Here is a 20,948-nt window from a genome sequence, read left to right as displayed (position 1 = left end):
TCACATAGATCTACTTAGGGTAATATAGGCATATGAAATTCGGGCAAACGATAGACAACCCCTAAAAATAAAAGGAACAAATTAAAAAAAAAACAGCCACCTCAGTAATGGCCTACTCACGAGCAATCTGTCAAGAATATTCTAAGTATTACGTACTGCCCAAAGGTCCATATCGGGTCGCATAGTTTTTGAAAGTCATAAAGTAATATTTTGTATTGCAGAAAACAATTACGACAAACAAAACATTACAAAATTTGTAACAAAGTTTTGTTTGTCGAACTGTTTTTTATTTTACTTATTAATTGTTCAAAATTTTAGAGCATTTCAAAATCTCTGGAAACGGTTTCGGCGAGAAAAAACTATGACTATCAAAAATTATACGATTACAGACGCACCCTGTAGTCCTCCCTTTGTTACCGACAAGATAATCCCAGACACAGACAAACACACAGAAAGTGCATTCATCACAAAATCAATACGGAACAAAAAAGTGAAAGAACAACACGCGGCGGCGGAGTTTCGTTTTTCCCATCGCTATCTTCATATCCGGACGTGGAGGCTGCGAGGATCCTTGGCTCTAGGGATGGGAAAAACTCGACGTTTTACCCTGCTGGATAGGACATAGCCAAGCGAATAGCTCGTTGAAGAGGCACTGGGCAGGCCATATAGCACCGAGGACAGATTATTTATTTATCAAGAATATCCTTACCTAATTTACAGTTTCCCAACACACTACGCAGTTTATGGACTACAATTTAGATATATTAGAATTACAATATTATATACCAAACTAACACACTTAAAGTAAGTACAATTAAGATTTACTTACAAATATAGCAAATAAATAATTTTAATTTAAATATAATCACTAACTGGAGCCGTGGTGGCCGAGTGGTTTGACCTTATGGCCTCGCAAGCAGAGGATCGTGGGTTCAAACTCCGAGTCACACCTCTGAGTTTTTCGAAATTCATGTGCGGAATTACATTTGAAGTTTACCACGAGCTTTACGGTGAAGGAAAACATCGTGAGGAAACCTGCACAACAAACCTGCGAAGCAATTCAACGGTGTGTGTGAAGTTCCCAATCCGCACTGGGCCCGCGTGGGAACTACTGCCCAAGCCCTCTCATTCCGAGAGGAGGCCTGTGCCCTGCAGTGGGACGTATATAGGCTGGGATGATAATCGCTAACACTCATATGTAATATAATATCCACTTCTGGGTGCTGAGCAAATTAGCGCATTGAACAGATAGCCGTTGGGGCCGAAATTTTTTAAAATGGAGACCGCGGATCGGCAAGCACAGCGACATATCCACCAACAAGATGGACGGATAACCCGAAACCTTATCGTCTAACACACTAGGAAACACGATTGTTTTCACCACTTCTTTCTGCCACATGGTATAAGATGATGTTAGGAAGAGATGGTGAATGGGATTGCGAGCGTCAGTGCGTTATACGGCTGCTGCTGCCGCAGGCTCACGGTGGATGCAGGCCGCTTCCGACCGAAGCAATTGGGGGTCTATGGTGGGAGGCCTACGTCCAACAGTTGACGTCCTACTGATGACTATTGTATTATTGTAGGTGAGGAGTCATACGGTTCGTACAGTATGTACAGTCGAACCATTTGAGCAAGCAAAGCAATGTGATGTCACTATGACTTTTCTACGAAAAGGTTCCACGATTCTGTTGGTTCAAAGTCAAAGTCAAAATATCTTTATTGAATTTAGGCTATAACAAGAACTATCGATAGTACATCAAAAAAATATCGACAAAGATATTTCGCCACCACCCATCCCTAGTTGGTAGTGCATTTTTCGAATACATTGCGCGTTTGTATCCTGAAGATGTCTTGACAGCTCGCGTTCGTTCCGAATGTTGTCGTGGAGTGAACGGAAGGGTTCAATGGAACCGTCGCCGGTGCGAATATGGTTTTGATTAAGGACGTTATGGAGCTTATTTTGAGGAGGTTGGTTAGAGAACCTGACTACAAAGCTTGAAGACCCGGGGTCGATCCTTGGTCGAGCAGATATTAGGTATGCGATATGTTATGAAAATACGCATGTTTTTTATTGAGTCTTGATTCATATTCTATCATCATTCCCGCCTATATACGTCCCACTGTTGGGCACAAGCCTCCTCTCCGAATGCGAATCATATTTAGATACTTATAGGTATTGTACAGAACTCTCGGTGCGCGAATCCGACTCGCACTTGGCCGGTTATTTTAAACAAATGAAATGAGATTTACACGCTCCATGGATGATGATTACTTTATTTTACGTTTGTGTAACAGCAATTGAAATTTACAGAATCGTAATTAACATTAAACGAAATAAACTGCATAAAAATAATGTCATCCCAAATGACTGGACATAAAATTATAATATTCTCACGTTGCGGTCATTTCGCTAAAAATAAACTTGGGGTCAATACTATTACGACCTTACGGTGTTTTTAATAACCGTACATTACACTATCTAACGTTACATGTAAGTGGGAGACAAATGCAGATGAAATTAAGTAAACGTGTACAAAAAAACTTAAAGCTAGCTGCTAGCTCAAAAACAATAAAGCAGACATTTCAGGCAAATAAAAAAGGGACTGAGTTTTTTATTTGTCGCTTAGCTACGGCAGTCGTTATGAAGTTATGTGGTAACTGTACATTATTCACGTTCATTATCCATACTAATATTATAAATGTGAAAGTGTGTGTGTTTGTATGTTTGTCCGTCTTTCACGTCGAAATGGAGCAACGGATCGACTTGATTTTTGGCATAGAGATACTCGTAGTTTAGGGGCCGCAGAGTGACATAGGGTTCTTTTTATCCCGGAAAAAGCACATTCCCGAGGGAACAGCGCGTGATAACCGAATTCTACGCGGACGAAGCCGCGGGCAAAAGCTAGTACTTATATCTTTGTTCTAACCATCTGACCATACCTAGATTTTAAGAAAATAATAGTCAAAAGAAGATAAGGGCCACTTGAGTTTAATCGGTAAAATAAAATCAAAAATGTGTTTGCGACTTTATCTGAATTTATTTATGAAACCTTTTTTTGGATAGGGAATTTTATAAAGAACTAGCTTTTGCCCGCGGCTTCGCTCGCGCAGAATTAGTATGTACCTCGTTTGAAACTTTTTGATCCCACAGGAACCATACATTATTTCGGGATAAAAAGTAGCCTTTATGTTAATTTAGGGTATATATTACCTTTATGCCAAATTTCATGCAAATCCGTACAGAAGTTTTTGCGTGATAGAGTAACAAACATCGGAAAATCCGTCCATACAAACTTTCACGTTTATAATATTAGTAAGAATAAGATTATATTTTATTACTATTTTCTTTTTACTAATGAAACTCACGTGGCCCTAATTTCTTTTGGGCAGTATACATATACAAACTAGCATATTAAACAATTAATCGATGGAATTGTGCCATTGCCCGAATATAAACGTTCAAAAACCTTCTTTGTTTTTCTTCTTTAAATAACGAGGAGATTCACAATTCGAATGTGTTTTTGTGTTTCTCGATATTAGTCCGTGTAACGATTTCAACGGTCGTTTTCGTTCGATGTTCCATACAGTTTTTTTCCCAAATCGGTTCAGTAAGTTGGTACAATATTATTCACATTTTAAGCCGATTACGATTATTGTTTCAAGTAAGAAAATATTTTAGTACATCTATAACGGGTATCTCACTCGTTAACTAAACATTGAAAAAGTATAAAAATTACCAACTCATTCTATAGCTTCTGAACCCTAAAAAAGGTGTCAAATTTTTATGGTCGTCTTGAGACTTTTAAATGACAATGCTCGATATCACCTGTTTTTATGCTTATTTCCACTATAATTGCATTTTAGAGGTTAACAACTTCACACCATCATAATCTAAATGATAAAAGAAAATTAAAAATCTTATTTGTTGCCGTTTTTGGTTATGTTTGTAGCTTTCTGATATGGTCATTGTGTTGTTTTCAGCATTGCTATAACTACTTATGTATTTTTACAAGCTATTATTTAGTTTCACCTGTCCCTTTGTCTGTCTGTCTGTCTGTAATCAAATCTTGTAAGTATACTTAGGTATACTTGTGTAAATTGCGTGACAATACAATAATCTGGTAGTGACATCCTGGTAGCCCGGCCAGGATCATCTCCACAGGACGGAAATCTTCAACGGTCAATGGTATCGACTTGAAATTTGGTATGCAAATGTAGTTTGGGTGAAAATACAAGTACAATCAGCAAATAAAATCTTGTATTAAAAATTATTTTTTTATGGTTAAGTAGGTTATTTTAATTCTGGGTTTACGATGGGACGTGTTAATTCTTCTTATAAGTGTTAGTTATTAGCTGTTTGCTATTGATGGTACCATTAAATAGATGTAAAAATATCGAATTATGGACCAATATTATATCTCATCCTGTCTTTAATACCAAACGGTGTTAATTACATATTTTTCAAGAGATGTCTGGAAAATTTAATTTGAAAGCTATGCGGACTGCAGACTTCTTGTTTAATTTATATCATGGTGGTTTAACCTATAGCTTCACAAGCAAGAATTTGTGGGTTCGATTCCGAGCTTGCACCTCAAGAGTTTTTGGAAATTAAGTGCGAAATTTCATTTCAAATTTACCACGTACCTGTACCTGCACCTGTACGATGAAGAAAAATATCGTAATTAAACCTGGACACTCTTGCTGAGAAATCCAATGATGTGTGTGAAGTTCCCAATCCCCACCGTGACCGCATGAGAACAACAGCCTAAGCTCTCATTATGAGAGGAAGCCTGGACGATGAATGAATGATTTAAAAAAATACTTTTCATAGATGACGCTTCAAAATTGAACAAATTAACTACAAAAGCGTGAAAAAAATTAAAAACGTCCGCACTCCCACACCGCTGTTCATAATTGCCCGTGTTCGAAATATTAAATGTCACATTTATACTTAGCACCCTGCGCATTTCTTATTCATTATCAGATTCGATCAACTTTAATGAAAAATTTCTAAGAGCCCAGTTGAGAAGGACCCGGCCAATAAAATTTTTATTATCACATAATTTAGTATGTTTGCATGTCTGTCGCAATCAGGTGAATGTCGGTACCGACATTAGCTGCTAAGTTATGATTGAGTCCGCGTTTCGCGTATATTAAAATGCCGTAAAATCACCGCAGGTTTAAAGCAAGTTTATTTTATTGCGGTAGGTCTAGGGTTTCAGTGGCTGTTAGTGTTTTAGCTTCGATCGATAGCTTTTTGTCAAGTTCAAATTTCAAATTACAAATCATTTATTCAGTAAATAGGCAGCAATGGACACTATAACACGTCACTTTTTAAACTACCAGCGCTTTCGGAAAAACCATCATGGCCAAGAAGAATGCGCCGCAAATAAAATAGGTACTTAAAAGCTACAGTATAGAAAAAAATACATGAAAATAACTATAATAATACAGGGATGTAACTATATCTACATTCAGTGGAAGTGTAGAATGCTTCCACAGTCATAAATAATAATAATAAAAAAACTATTCTGAATTACACATTTCAGTATCAGTGTCTCTTTTAGTACCAGCAACTCATACGCAGGGTCCTAACTTTATCATTATCATCAGCTGCAAGAAGTCCATTGTTAAACAAAGGGTTTGCCACTTGCATCTTTTGTTTAGAAATATATGAAATAGTGGTCTTTTATCCCTATCCCTTGGAAATATCGGGATAAATACCTTGTAGCCTATGTGTTATTCCAGATGTCCAGCTACCTACATACCAAATTTCATCCAAATCAGTCCAGCCGTTTTAGCGTGAAGGAGTAACAAACATATACACACACACAAACTTTCGCATTTATAATATTAGTAGCATAATATGAATATGATTTGCAAGATTTGAAGACACAAACGAACATTAAAAGTTAAATAAAAGCTTGAACACCATTTAGAGTCCTTTGAACTCCACGCTTTGACGAACAGACACAAACCATCTTATTATTAGCTATCATATGAATCAACAGCCGCTGTCAACTGTCAAGCATGAATCTCAATTGTAACGCATCGGCGTGGTGACAGTACACAACACACAGACATACATAGGTTTAAAATTAGACTAGTACTGTCATGCACTGCTGTTACGTTCGTTTTATAGATACGACGTTGCGTGAAGACGAGAATTATCACGAATAATATCTACGTAGACGACATGATTGCCTACGCTTATGGAAGCTATGTAAAAGTTGAGATCCCGTTTAACCTGTCCTCTCCCAGAGGCACAAATTTGTGCCCGAATTCCTTTGATCCTGTTATCCTGGGAGATGACAGATTAAGTATAAAAAAATAAATGTTATTTCTTGAGTTCCATACCTATAATTTTTTTTTTATTTAATGCCTTTATTCAACACTACATTAACTACAAGTAAGCAATACAGAAAAAAATAGAGTAAAATTACGAGGAAATTAATTACATCTTAATACACGTCCCATTTATACTTCAATTAGATAAAAAAAAACATCAAACAGCTAAGAGGATCAAAAACCGAGCCAGGTGCAATATCAAACTAGAAACCCGACACCCAACGTATTTAACTGCTACACTTGCGCACGCGTCGTCTGCGAATCTACACCCACGAACGGAACTGTATCTTATACGCGACAAATCATAGTTCAAATACGATCATATATCGCGAAGAAAATCAAGTCTTATTAGGCGAGAAACGAGACATGAACATCCATCATGATTTTGTCTCATTTCGCAACGCTAAGCTTTATTAGACATCAGAAACTCACTTCTATACGGCAGCTTGAAGTATCAAAGTCCCTTAAAGGCTGTATAGTAGTAGATTATAGAGCTATAGTGGTGTTTTGATCCGGCCAAACCAGTTGCACTGCGAAAGTAGCTTAGATGCAACTGTTTTATTTCTCGGAGTATTTTATAGCTAATTATGCAGCTTTTGACCCCTCTACCAAATAAATATGAAAGATAAGTGAAGTACTTGACTTATTTTATGTTGAAAAATCCTGTCCACATTTGTATTACTTACGTCCATGTTGTTTCTCATTTTACAAGTTTCTATTTGACTTGGTCAAATCTTGTAAATTAAATTTAACCTTACTGTTTTTAGGGGTCGGATTGATTTAACATTTGGTACGATTATGTAGTTTGGATGAAAATAGGTAGAAGTCATCATTTTTATTTATAAAAAATTGGCTTACGTTTGGCCTCAATCTCGCTTGATGGAAAGCGAAGATGAGGCCTAAGATGGTACACGTTTGCCTAGAAGGTGTCACAAAAAACCGTGGTGATCTAGTGGTTTGACCTATGGTCTCAAACAGAGGATCGTGGATTCAAACCCGAGTTGTTTCTTTGACTTTTTCAAAATTCATGTGCGAAATACATTCCAAAATTTACCGCGAGCTTTACATACTTAATGAGGAAACCAATTCAAATCGGTGAAGCAAGTCAATAGCGCGTTAAGTTGCCAATCCGCATCGGGTCAACAAGATGGAGCGTCGACCTGGTTAAGATCGCGGTCCGCGGTGGATGCGGAAAGCACAAGACCGGTCTGAGTGGAGAGCCTTGGGACGTCTTTCGGCTGACATGATGATGATGACGACTGGGTCACTGGGAACTATAACGGCCCAAGCCCTCTAATTCTTAGAGGAGGCCGAGGAGGCCTGTGCCCAGCGGGATCTAAAAAATCTGGGATGATGATGATACTTTCGCATTAATAATATAAGGATAAAGCTTCATTATTTGATGCAGTAAATTCAACCATTAATCCAGTCGGGCTAGTTTAAAACGCTCATGTCAAGTACCCATTGACAGTTGACAGTGCAGGTGACTGGTGACACTCCAGCTGACATTCCGGTGGAAATCCGGATGTTTCGCTGGTGAGCGGCGACGGTTGTAGAGTTATGTTGGACGGGTGTTTTAACTGCCGCTAACTAAGCCGTGTTTGAATTTAGTTGTAGATGCTTTTTTAGGTTTAGGGGCTGTTTCACCATCCATTGATTAGTGTTAACTGACGGAAGGGTTAAATGTGATGTCGTCTCTATTTGTTTCGTTCGAATAGACGGAGATGGCATCACATTTAACCGTCAGTTAACACTAATCCATGGATGGTGAAACAGCCCCTTAAAGTCTGTACGCGAACGGTGGCAAACGAAACCTTATTAACGTCGCTACACTGTCCGTCCGTCTGTCCGTATTTCTCACGAACCATGATAGAGGAAATTGATACATAATGTTTGCACATAACCGACCGATTTGATTAGACGACCAGATGGCCTAGTGGTTAGAGAATCTGACTACGAAGCTTGAGGTCCCGGGTTCGATTCCCGTGTCGGGGCAGATATTTGTATGGAAAATACAAAGTTTGTTCTCGGGCCTTGGGTGTTTAATATGTATTTAAGTATGTATCTATATCTATATAATTATATTTATCCGTTGCTTAGTACCCATAACACAAGCTTTGCTAAGCTTACTTTGGGACTAGGTCAATTGGTGTGAATTGTCCAGTGATATTTATTTATTTATTATTTATTATAACCTATAGAAATGCTTCTATAGCCGCTATAAGAACAAAGATTAATGTTTAGGGAGTCGCAGCAAATGGCATATCAACAAAAAAAATGTTTAGGGAGATTCCAAATAACAGACGACCAGATACCGTATGACGTGACGTGACGGCGACCGGATAGCCAAACGGCTAGAGAAGAAGCTTGTGGTTCCAGGTTCAATTCCCGGCTCCAGCATTTCTTTTTTTTATTGTTTTCTATGTAGGTTTTTGACAAATGATTGGATTGCAAATAATCAATACAGGGCGTTAAGTACAAAACTGACAAAAAATGTCTGCACTAATTATCGCAACCTTATTTCATGTATAAAAATGCAGGGATTAAGTTGGTTATGGTAGATTTACATACTGATAAAAATATCCGCTGTCTAGTCTAACAGGCTTTACTTAGATAGTTAGAGCCTTGGTCAATATATTGGTGTCCCATGATGATTTCTAATTTTTTACTCAATAATTTAAAGAAAAGGGTATTAAAAAAAACATTATATGTAATATCAATTTAATTGCAATAAAATCATTGATCCGCTTCGTCAATTTCGTTTGGTCAACGGAAAATATGAGCCAATTTTCGAAATACCATTAATTTATTATCTCTCATTGACTGATGCGTCAGAAAGGCTGGCATATTTTTAATGGCACTGTCAACGAATGCTGCATTACGGACAATCATTCAATATTAATAAGAGATGTCACGAGATTTCTTAATTAAAATTTCGATTTTCATTGTATTTGCGTTTCATTTCGTACGTGGGGTTTTATCTTCATTGCCTTTAAAGTATCGGTATATCATTTTCATTTTAATGTTGAATTATGTCATTGACTTAAACAAAGATGTAGGTAGAGCTATTTTTTTAACTAAATCCGAAGAAGCCCTCTAATTCTGTGAATAGACCTGTGCCCAGCAGTGGAACGTCAATAGACTGGGATGATGATGTAGAAACCCGAAGACAGGTTAATTTAAATGAGAATCGTAAAAGCTTAAAACATGATTAAATTCAAGTCAAGTCAAAATATATTTTTTCAATTTAGGCTATAACAAGCACTTATGAATGTTCGGTTCGGAAAAACCTCTGTTGAGAAGAATCCGGCAAGAAACTCAACGAGGCTTATTTTTTTAAACAGATTTACAATATTATTAAATGATGTCTATACATCACAAGTACACAACTTTATTTTCAACACAGTAGGTTCGCTTTTTGAAGGGATCGCTAATGCGGATCGGAATTATTTCCAAATATCCCTGTCTATGATCATTAACTTTGATATTAATGTCTTCTTGACAATAGATCTGAATTTTGTATCCTTTTCATTTATAATATTTTTTGGAATTTTATTATAAAAATGCATGCAATTTCCCAGAAACGACTTTTTGGTTTTAGCCAGTCTGTAAGATGGAACTTTAAGCTTCCCTGTGTTTCTAGTAGGCTTTGGCTTATCGACGTTAGTGGGAAAATCACATATGTTCTTCCTAACATACATGATTATTTCAAAAACATAAAGCAACGGCAGGGTTACGATACCTATTTCCTTAAAAAAAGATCTTAATTACGCGTCTTCAAATTACATTGCCCTCTTTTGTAAGATAAATTATGTACTATTCCTTATTTTTTTATAAATGTATAGGTATAGGTATGCGAAGCAGTCCTAAAGCGGATAAAGGTAGACAAGTCAAACATATTTTTGAACATTATCTACCTATTTTGTAAATACATTATCCTCATCTCAGCCGTAGGACGTCTACTGTTGGACATAGGCCTCCCCCATAGACCTCCAGTTGCTTCGGTTGGCAGCGGCCTGCATCCACCGTGAACCTGCGGCTTTAACCAGGTCATCCCTTAATTTCATTGGTGGATCTCGTTGTAGATAAATGCGTCCGTGTTATAAATATGGACGCTGTTGGTATCACCATCATAACCATATCATCATAATAGTCAAAGTACATAACTGTCAAACTTCTAGATTCTTTTAGCTCCAATGTTTTAGGCGGTGCGTTCTCTGTCAGTTAATTATTTTATTGTTTTAAAAGCCCGGATTCCCTTTATATCATCTTTTAACTATTCATTATCAATCGCACGCAATCCAAAACCGGCATATCGCTATCAGACAGGTAATGAAGCGATAATTGAGCGTCCTCACTCAGCGTGTGTCAAATTAACAAATTCAAAATGGCGGATGTCACGAGCATTGAGGGATTTACTTTATTCGTGAGTGACGAAATGAAGCTGCGGCGAAGCGGGATATATTTGGATTTGAATGTTTTTTGTTTGTGTGGTTTTTTAGTGATTTGGCCGGGTTCCGTACTTAAAAGTGGCCAATGGGACCCTATTGCTTTAACTCCACTGTCTGTCTGTTACAGGACAGTCGCTTAAAACGTAATAGTAACCATGCTGGTGGATTTCAAATGTAATTTTTTGATTTGAACTCACAACTTGCTTGCTCCAACCACTAGGCCACCGCGTCTTTTTGAAAATATACATAACCGCGTACATCGACGGGTCCGGGTTTAAATACGAAAATATAAAAACAAAAACAAAGCAAACAATAATCATTCTCATACACTTTAAACCAAACACTCCCAAACTTTTATACCTATCAGAAAGCGTCACTATCGCCGGCCCATTCATTACAACCGGCAAATTGCACTTCCCAGTAAAACTCTATTGCTTCGTTTTTGCGTCACAACACAAATCACTCAATATCGCTCATAATTTTACTTTGCCTGTCAACTTTGACAGATTTATGACGTTTCTTTTGCGAGTTAGTAAGGCGACACTATCTGACGCACAGGGCTGGCACTTTAGAAATATTGTGATTTATTTGTTGGATTTTGTTGCTTTCGCGGGAAGAGTGACGCGGAGGGATAGGGACGTATTTTACGGTACGAACAGGGTTTGAATAGTAAAAGAACTAAACCCCGACATAGCTGGAAAAATATGCAAGTTGAAGTGGCAATGGGCGGGCCACATCACTCGAAGAACAGATAACCGTTAGGGAAGAAAAGTCCTCGAGTGGCGACCACGAACCGGAAGACGAAGCGTTGGCAGGCCTCCCACCAGGTCGACTGACGACATCGTGAGAGTCGCCGGAAACCGGTGGATGCAAGTGGCGAGTTGTCGTTCATAGTGGCGTTCTAAGGGGGAGGCCTTTGTTCAGCAGTGGACGTCTTCCGGCTGATGATGATGATGATAAAAGTATAACAAACGTGTTATGACCAAAATATGGTTTAACGGTACAATATTTTTGCCTTGTTTCTCTGCTACTACCGTGCACCACAGATATGCCTGTGCGACACATAATGTTAACATGCACAACTCACTCTCTTCTCTTTAAAACAATATGACAAACATGAATGTGAAGCGATTTTTTATCCTAAAATAAATAGTAGGTAATGCCTATGTTACTCTTTACCTCGTAAGTCCTGACTTCTTTTGTCATACATAGTTCTACAGACCAAGCCGAGAATTATAAAGTAAGTTTTGTGATTTTGGACATTAGTTGCATACTTTTTAAGTTCATATTTCATTGAAAAATTTGTACTCCACCAAGTAAATTCGGCAGTTATTCTTACAATTGATTTGTACTTTGTGAAGTACACGGGGACTTACGAGGTTAAAACATCAGGTACCTCTGCCAGGGAAAATCCGGTCATATTAGGTTCTGCCGGACAAACAGACAGAAAGGCAATTCAGAAAATCGCTGTTTTGTTATTAGGGATGGATACATTTTCATATACAATTATTACTTTTTTTTTCATTTGTATTAAACCCTGGAATCAGCAACTTATAAAGAGCAAAAATTAGAACATATATTTTAACATTAAAATACACGTGTCGCAGAAACGCAGCTGTTTTGCACGTATGTTTGCGGAGGAACAAGATAAAAGGTTGTTGTTAAATAAATTTCAATCAATCTACACGAAATGTATTCGGCGTGAACTTGTGAAGTGGTGAATTTTATGAACTACAACTTTACGGTTCACATTGGTAGAGCGGCATAGCGACACTTAATTATGCTAATACGTTTGCGCGAAACAAAGGTTTTGACAGCCCTGAGTTGTACCTTTTTTGGTGTTTAGGCAAAGTTGTCTTATCTGTTGTGTCAAGGTCTCAAAAAGTTAGGCTAAGTCTGCCTGACTTTTACCTTATAGGCACCGTGCTCCAGGCTACGCTACTTGAAACTACGCTCTTTGAAAAGTTTGTTAACGATAAACACATTAGGGTATTAAAACGAGTGCTTATTAAGCTTAATTAAATTAAAATTTACGCCTAGAATTGACATTATTCAGTCGGGTATGGTTAATGGTACAAGATATTTTTGACATCTTGGTGGTAACAAAGTGGTAATAAATTTAATAAAGATATATATTGATTTGACTGAATGCTAAATCAAATAAATCGCACAAGTGACTCCAGAGTTAAAGGCTAGTTTGACTGTATAAAAATCATGAATAAACCGTAAACAAAATTTCGCTAAGAAAGTGCACTCTCAAAAAAACCGCCATCTAACGTCTAGCGACTCTAGAAAAAACGCGCTGGGCAGGTGGCGTTCGGAAAGCCATCTCCGCTGTCAAAAACTTGTAAAATATCGCCGTCTCAGCCTGAGGCGTCTACAGATATCTAAGATTTATTCAGCCGTCCACAAAGGGGAACGTTTTAATTCTTTTCATATGCGACAGATTTATGGATGGACAGATGCGGGAAGGAGATAGCTACCCTTTTAGTTAGTGTTACAGCTGGTTTCGTGTTTTGGAAAAAGTAGATGGGGAAAATATTTAAAAATAAGTTACCCCCAAGGTTTATAATGTTTAATCTAGTTTGTTAGATGGATCAAAATTCTTTTCAGTGCCTAAAGTAAAGATAAACAATATATAAACACTTTTACAAAATTATAGATGTCTCGAAATAGTAGTGTAGTGTTGATTTTTGAATTGTCATAATTACTGATCGCCTGTGACTTTAAAAAATAGGCAACTGATGTCAATCTTCGCGTGAGTTTAGTTAAAAAGAAAAGTTACGACCTTTTATTAAGCGTATTTAAAAAAAACCGTGGGAATAAAAACCTACAAAGTTGTTATTTGTCTAGACTTCTAGCAAAGTAAAATCTGTTTTTTTTTATAGAAATACAGTGTCAAATTGTTTTTGTTCAATTTGGGCCGATTGCGACAAAACCCAAAACAAGAGTTATGTTTTTTTTTCAAATTGTACAGAACCCTTAATGTATTTACAAGTTGCACTCAATCGGTTTTTTTTTTACAATAATAAATTAATTTATAGCAACGCGAGAAATTTAAATAGCAAGCCGCTACTTTACAGTCACCATATTACGCCGTGTACACGCGGCCCCCTGAACCAATTTAAACGCCATAAAAAAACGCTGACATATTTTTTTTAATCTCGTAAAGTATTAACGCGTCTTGTCTTAACGATTATTGGGACTCACCGAGCTACATCAAAAACCTCGAACGCTTTCCGCCAAAGCCTTCTTAATCACCTATAAATCAGTCACGTTATGTCGGCGACAGACGGACGGAGCGAACGACCGTCTTTACATTAAAAATTCAGTCTAAGTTGGTAGCTATCACAATTAATATGTTAAATTAGTGTTAATGGCTAATTAGTGGGTTTTTAATGTGTGCAGATAACGGTGGTTAAAAGCTTGTGTGACGTTGATAATAAGTCGCCATTTTATGGAATGAAATGGATTTTACGTCAACGGTCTTGGGTGACACTCTTAATCGAATTCCGTACTAATTTTCTCGCTTACTGCTTACTGTTGTGTGTATTTTAATTATCACTTATGTCTATTTTAATTGAGACACAAAGTATTTCCATCCACTCAATTTATTTTTTAAATAAATTATTAAAGCAATTCATTTAGTTAATAAATTTGTGTAGGTAATTCATTAATTTACCTTATCAAAATCCAATTATATTTATACACAATTTATATATATTATATACAAATTATAAAAATCCCTTAAATCGAATTTACAACGTTACTTTTGTCATTTTATAATATGTTCAAACAGGAATAAGCAATCAGTTAGCAGTCGCTTAATTCTAACAAAACAACCGCCGCGCGCACGCCCGCACCTCCCTCCCGTATGTTTCCACGTTATAGTACCAATAAAGAATCGTCGCCGATAACGCGACCAAGGGCATCACCATAAACCCCGCGCTATACTGTTATTGGTTACTCGATTTATTCTTTTTTTTTCTTCATACAACCTTCAGACAATTTATTAAGTGGTCCTAACTGAATTTTTATATATTCTGATATGCCGAGTTGCCATGTTTGACGAGGTTCTTTGGCTTTGTCGCCCGATACGGGCAAGACAGTCATGTTCGCAGGTGTTCAAGTGCGTAATTTACCCCACCAGGGTAAATAAAATAGGGTAATTATAAAACGTGCGATTCGTCTCGTGTTTTCGTGAACATGTCAAAATTAGCTGTAATTTTTTGACAAGATATTAGATCAAGTAATTGATGGTACTTGATAGTTTCAGGTGATATTTGGGTCATTGACACTACTAACAGTAATTTTTAGGAAAAAAAAGTTTTTTTGTAAAGTGTTTTTTTTAATGTACTAAAATAATATATTTGCTCACCCGACCTTGTGATAGCTAAGTTTATGCAAGATATGCGTGTTCTTGCAGTTCCTCCACCTCCACACTGTAAGAACACACATAAATCACACAAACCCATCTATCACCACCACGCCCACCAAACCCCACCACTCACCCACCACCACCATCACCAGCTCATCTTCATCTCACCTTCAGAGCAACACAACCGTACACCATGCTACTAGGTGTTAGACGTTAAATTATTTTAGTTCATTGATATAGACCTCCGCAAAGTAACGGCTGATTCAATAAATTACATGTTTTGTGTTGACTAATTTTTGTTTATTATGCTTGCATTATAATCTAACCTTCTAAATATCGAATTGTAATAGAACTTTTAACCCCCGACGCAAAAAGAGGGGTGTTATAAGTTTGACCGCTATGTGTTTCTGTCTGTCTGTCTGTGGCACCGTAGCTCTTAAACGGGTGGCCCGATTTGAATGCGGTTTTGTTCAATTAAAATCAGGTTTTCTAGCGATGGTTTTTAGATATGTTTTATCAAAATCGGTTCAGCCGTTTTTGAGATATTGAAGTTTAAAGTGACAAAGTCGGAGTTTCCAACTTTTTGTTGGTTAGGGTATAAATAATCGAATTTCAAGTCAATCCGACCGCGGGCAGTTATTAAAATTAACTGGCATGATTTGAACCAAACAATACTGATACCGGGTAAAGCTTATAAAAGCTTTTAGAAAACGCTTCTATTATTCGTTAAGACTAAATTGAATTTAAACTAGATACTTATTTAAATTACAATTGTCAAATTGTACACAGTAGGTTTCATTTAGAAATAGAGGTCTGAGCCCCGATTTGAACCCACGATCCGCTTGAAAGGCCATAGACCAACCACTAGGCCACTACACTACGGCTGTTATAGTATAAATATCCAGTAATTGCATAGAAAAGTGCATTCTTATGTTAGGGCACCGATTGTATTATAATCAAATACGTGACGTCACAGCCAACTGTCAGCTTAATGTCATAAAAATGACAGCATTTTGATTCCACATCGATGCAAATACAACTCTCCTTTATGTGTTGAATAAAAATGCAGTAAAAAGCAGAAATTCCCTCATTTCAACTTGGCGGCATCAACACAAGACCCCACAATTTATTCCAGTTTAATTATATTAATTTATTGTAAAAAACCTTTTACTACGAGAGTTATAAAAACTGGAATGCTTAAATGACACAGATCGGCCATTATCGGGATGATTAACAGCTGACTTCGATGCGTGCGCGCATGTTTGTCTACTGCTGGCACTTCACTTGGCATATTCATCGAAATATTATTTGCGTGTACGAATGAGTTGCACTATTTCATTTCTAGTATGAGCGATGGAGATGTCAATAGCGCAACGCGAATATCTTGTTTTGCCTAACAACTTTTTGCCTATTTTTAGTTTGCCTAGTTTTAGATAAACTAATATTACTTAACCTAATGGCTTATTTTACCTAATTTTAATTTGAGTGAAAGTCATTTTGTGTATGTGGCAGATGTTAATGTAGGTGATTGTACATTGTAATACATAAATAACTTTATTGACTGTTACAAATATATGACATATATATAACGTGATATTTTTGACTACTGTTAACTAGAGAGCAGTCAACAGGTCAAATGAAGTTCCAAGTCCAAGACACTCGTGACCTAACTCTTAGGGGCTGTTTCACCATCCATTGATTAGTGTTAACTGGCGGTTAGGTGTGATGCCGTCTCTATTTGTTTTGTTCGAATAGACAGAGACGGCATCATATTTAACCGTCGGTTAACGCTAATCAATGGATGGTGAAACAGCCCCTTAGTGTTTAAAATATAATCTAGAATCAATACAATTAATTATGCACGTAAAACAGTGCAAACGTTCTTAGTTTTTTTTAAAGTTCGTAGGTAACTAGTGTTTAAATAGTGTTGTTGTTTTCAAAATTGTCGTATCATTTTTACTCTTTAAATTTGTGAATTTTACAATAAAATAATTTGTAAAAGCGCGACTCTACTTTAGATTATCGAAACATCCCACAGTTAATTTTTTTTATTTACCTTTTTAGTAAAAAAAAATCACTACAAAAGTAACGAAAAATAATAAACAATCAAACTTCTAAACACACTACAAATCATTGTTTAACAATAGAACACGAAAAACAAAACAAAATCGTGCGAGAGCTCGTAATAAATCGGGTCCCTATCACGGCATCGCACGTCACTATATCGCATTACGACAATGTCCGTTTGATATCGAATTTATTACGAGGGCTTATTCCGAATCACTCGAAACGCGTCACTCGCTTCTCATAAATTGTGTGACATATCGGTCGACGCGACTTGTAAAACCAAGTATCCAATGTCAAAGGGTTCGGCGATAAGCGATTTTAATCCAACGGATTAAAGGCTTCTGGTACTTTTTTGGAATGATTTTTAACTTTGTCCTCCATATCTTATGTCTTGTCTCATATTAATGATGGTTTGGTTTTTTTATCAGGTATTTTTAAAGTTCGAAAACGAATTCTTAGCGTTTTACTCATCGGTTTCCAGAAATGTTCCCATCAAGATTTTATATTTCTGTGTTGAAATGATGGCTGATTAAAATGTGCTTAACAGATGATTAGAACTAATTAAAGTAAGAAATGTGTATGTAGACGATCCAGTGTGTTACTGATAAGGATTTTGTTTGAAAATGCTTCAAATATAATAACTTGTCATAATGCACTTTACTAACTATACAGGATGTCTTCGTATTCTTCTGAAATATTTTAGAAAGTTATAGGGTTAGTTTGACTTAACGCTCTTCTAAAGGTTTTTTTATCGGAGTGCAGTACATTTGACACTGTATAGCAACGGTGGAAATGCGACAGAATCGAATTAGTTTATTGAAGCTAATAATTTCTTCTCCTTAATTTTATGACACCTTTTGTATTCGTTAATAATGGGTGATTTTAAGGTTGTTTTGTTTCAGAAATGAAGAACTATTAATTTTCATACATATCTAAAGATTTGTCACAGAAAATGTTCTTTCAGTAGATTCGAGGAAAACAATCTTTCAAGTTATCATCACGCCCGCTAAAATCGCTAAGTTACTAAAACCTATGAAAATATTGTGTATTAATAGTGAGAGAGGCAAAAAGGCGACAGCATCGGTTCCAGGAGGAAATATACATAATAAAATTTACATTTCTCTTATTACTGCATAGTTACGCTAATGATCATTGCCAGATAATGGTGATGAAAAGCATAGAAATGAATCTTAGGTTCAACAGCCTCAATCAGTGGCTTAGCTGCCACATCATTTTTCCTCGCTCTTTTCCTAGCTAGTGGACTGATGAACGATGACCAAAGACTGATGACTGATGGTTGTTTCAGATGCGGGGCAGTGAGTCGGGCGGCTGGCGGTAGATATGCGCTCCAAGCAACAGCCGCGACCTTCCTACCGCTGGCTCAACACCAACGAAAACGGTGAGTACCTTTTATCTTTTACCATTGATTACCAATTATATTTTATAGTACATTGTGTCTTAAGGGCGGTAAATAAGTAATTACGAACGACAGTCACTTCGGGCTTTAATGAGTCGATGTTCGTAATTCTAGTACCGCCCGTACGACATACAATGTTTTTCATCACATTTGCGAGTATAATTTTATATTTCTAAATGAAAAAATATAATTCTTCCAAATATTGGCGATACCTTAGGCTGCGCTCTTGGCAGCGCCGCCCTCTACCTCCCTCAACGCCGCAGCGTGCGTGTGCATGTGGTCCTGCAGCAGCGCGCGCAGCACCATCAGTACGGGCACCGACTCATTTACCGACGTGTGAATAGCATTTCCACAGGTTTCATGACAAACTTAATTTTGCCAACCAAGGTAGCAGGTACGTGTTTACGAGCAAGTGTGATGAAAAAATAATAATATAAACCATATTACTCGTATATACCATTGTTGTTGTCCGTTGAACGTTATCCTTTTTGAACCAGTATTTGCAATATCTCATTATTTGGAGCAGTTACTTTTGTTACGTACTGAACTGGACAAATAAAATATATATATATATAGCATTTTAAGCCGCGTTTTTAGCACGCGTGAAATTTCTTTTTTTTTCTATAAGTCGTAAATGAAATTAGTTGTATTCCTGGAAAATCTCGGTTAAATTACTGCACCATAATGAGCGTTTCTTTCCACAACTGTTTCAATTAATTACGTCAATTAAACAAGGTTTTTTTTTATGATCATTCTTGCTTAAGACATCAAACTATAACTTTAATGTCTAAAGAAAGTCACGCACGTTATTTAATACAATGGAATATTTCACAATTCTCATCGTTCCATCTCAATTAAAGATATAATCATCAACATTTACGCCTAGTTAATCATCACCATTTCAAAAATTGTGCTCACCAAGTTTCTATCCTTTCAAAAAGGTATCTTATCTCTATAGGGCTAAAGTTTTTAATTGTTATCCACACTTTGGGCGAGTGGACTAGTTTTTTTTTAATTGAAGTCGACACCATGACGCATCCCTGAATATTCAGCTAACTTGCAATAAATACAAAGTAACTGCTATAGAAAAATGGTCGATACAAAACGCAAATGTAATATGGAGTAATAACTCATAGGAGTTTTTTGTATGAAACTAAGCCACCGTGAAGTAATAAATAATATTTATTTTTGCTATTATACGCGTTTTTGTCAGTTGTAATGGGTGTAAAAGCGCAGGGCGGGATTTTGCTGGTCGGGCCGCGAGAATAGCGAAGAGCGTAAACGCTAGTGGATTTTGTAGTACCTACGCTTTCTGGTTTAACCTAAATTTTTTGATGTTGCGGTGCTAGAAATATTACGAATCTGTAGTGATCTAATATCCTACCTATAACAGTTTTTAAATGTGCTTTACACGTCCAATTGGAACCTAATGCACTTGGCAAGTAAGTCAGCAAAATACTGTTCTTTTTATTTCATGTACAGGTTAGTATTTTCAGGCAATTTATTTGGAAACTTATTATTTGGCTACAGATGGTTTATTAAGCGTTGAAACGGATTATTTGACGTAAATATCTGTAAAATTACTTCCTGAAATCATAGAAATACCACAGCGAAGCGTATTGATTGTTTTCGAGTACCGAGCAAAGTGCGGGGTAGTAGTAAAGGGGGCAACGGAAGTTAGATATTTTTTTTACAATGTGTTGGATATTTGCATAGCATTTGAGGAACCCTGTCTAAAACTGACCTTTAGGTCAGAGATAGGGTTTAATATTTACATTAGAACCATCGCAAAATTGAATAAGGAGTATATTGACTGATGCTTGGAAACTCCAGTCCGTGTACCCGTAATCAATTCAAACAAAGGGCGATATCTGTTCAACAAGTAGAAACTCATAACTGAAAATGTAGCACGAGCTTTTTTAAACAAACGTGTACTTACAGCGTAAGTTCAAGCTAGTTGTGTGGCCACACAGTACTAAGTCGTTTCGTAAAACCTCTCTCTCTATGGCGTCCATACTAAATCACCAGAGAATTTTATGTCTATCCCCACCCTTAGAATATCTTCATTAATGGCAAAAACGGAGGAGTGATTATTCTTACAGGGGTAGTTTTCCATTATCTTTAATAATTACTAATAGGTGACTATCGTTAACAAGGTATTTAAAAAAAAAATATAAGCTCCGTTGCTTATAATTTTCGTAAAATTTCCTACAATTTTCTAATTTTCTTCACACATTTATTCAGGACAAAGTGACAAAAAAGAAATTAAAATTTAAAAAAGTTGTAT

General features: G+C 36.7%; 1 pseudogene; it reads left to right on the top strand.

Moving 5' to 3' along the window:
- Positions 1-20,948, top strand: part of LOC141427701 (protein tiptop-like) — a 360,719-nt pseudogene that overhangs the window by 54,373 nt on the left and 285,398 nt on the right.

This window comes from Choristoneura fumiferana, chromosome 5, assembly GCF_025370935.1.
Source record: "Choristoneura fumiferana chromosome 5, NRCan_CFum_1, whole genome shotgun sequence".
Classification (NCBI taxonomy): Eukaryota; Metazoa; Arthropoda; class Insecta; order Lepidoptera; family Tortricidae; genus Choristoneura; species Choristoneura fumiferana.
The sequence above is the reverse complement of the archived record's forward strand: the minus strand, read 5'-3'. Positions and strand labels throughout refer to the sequence as shown.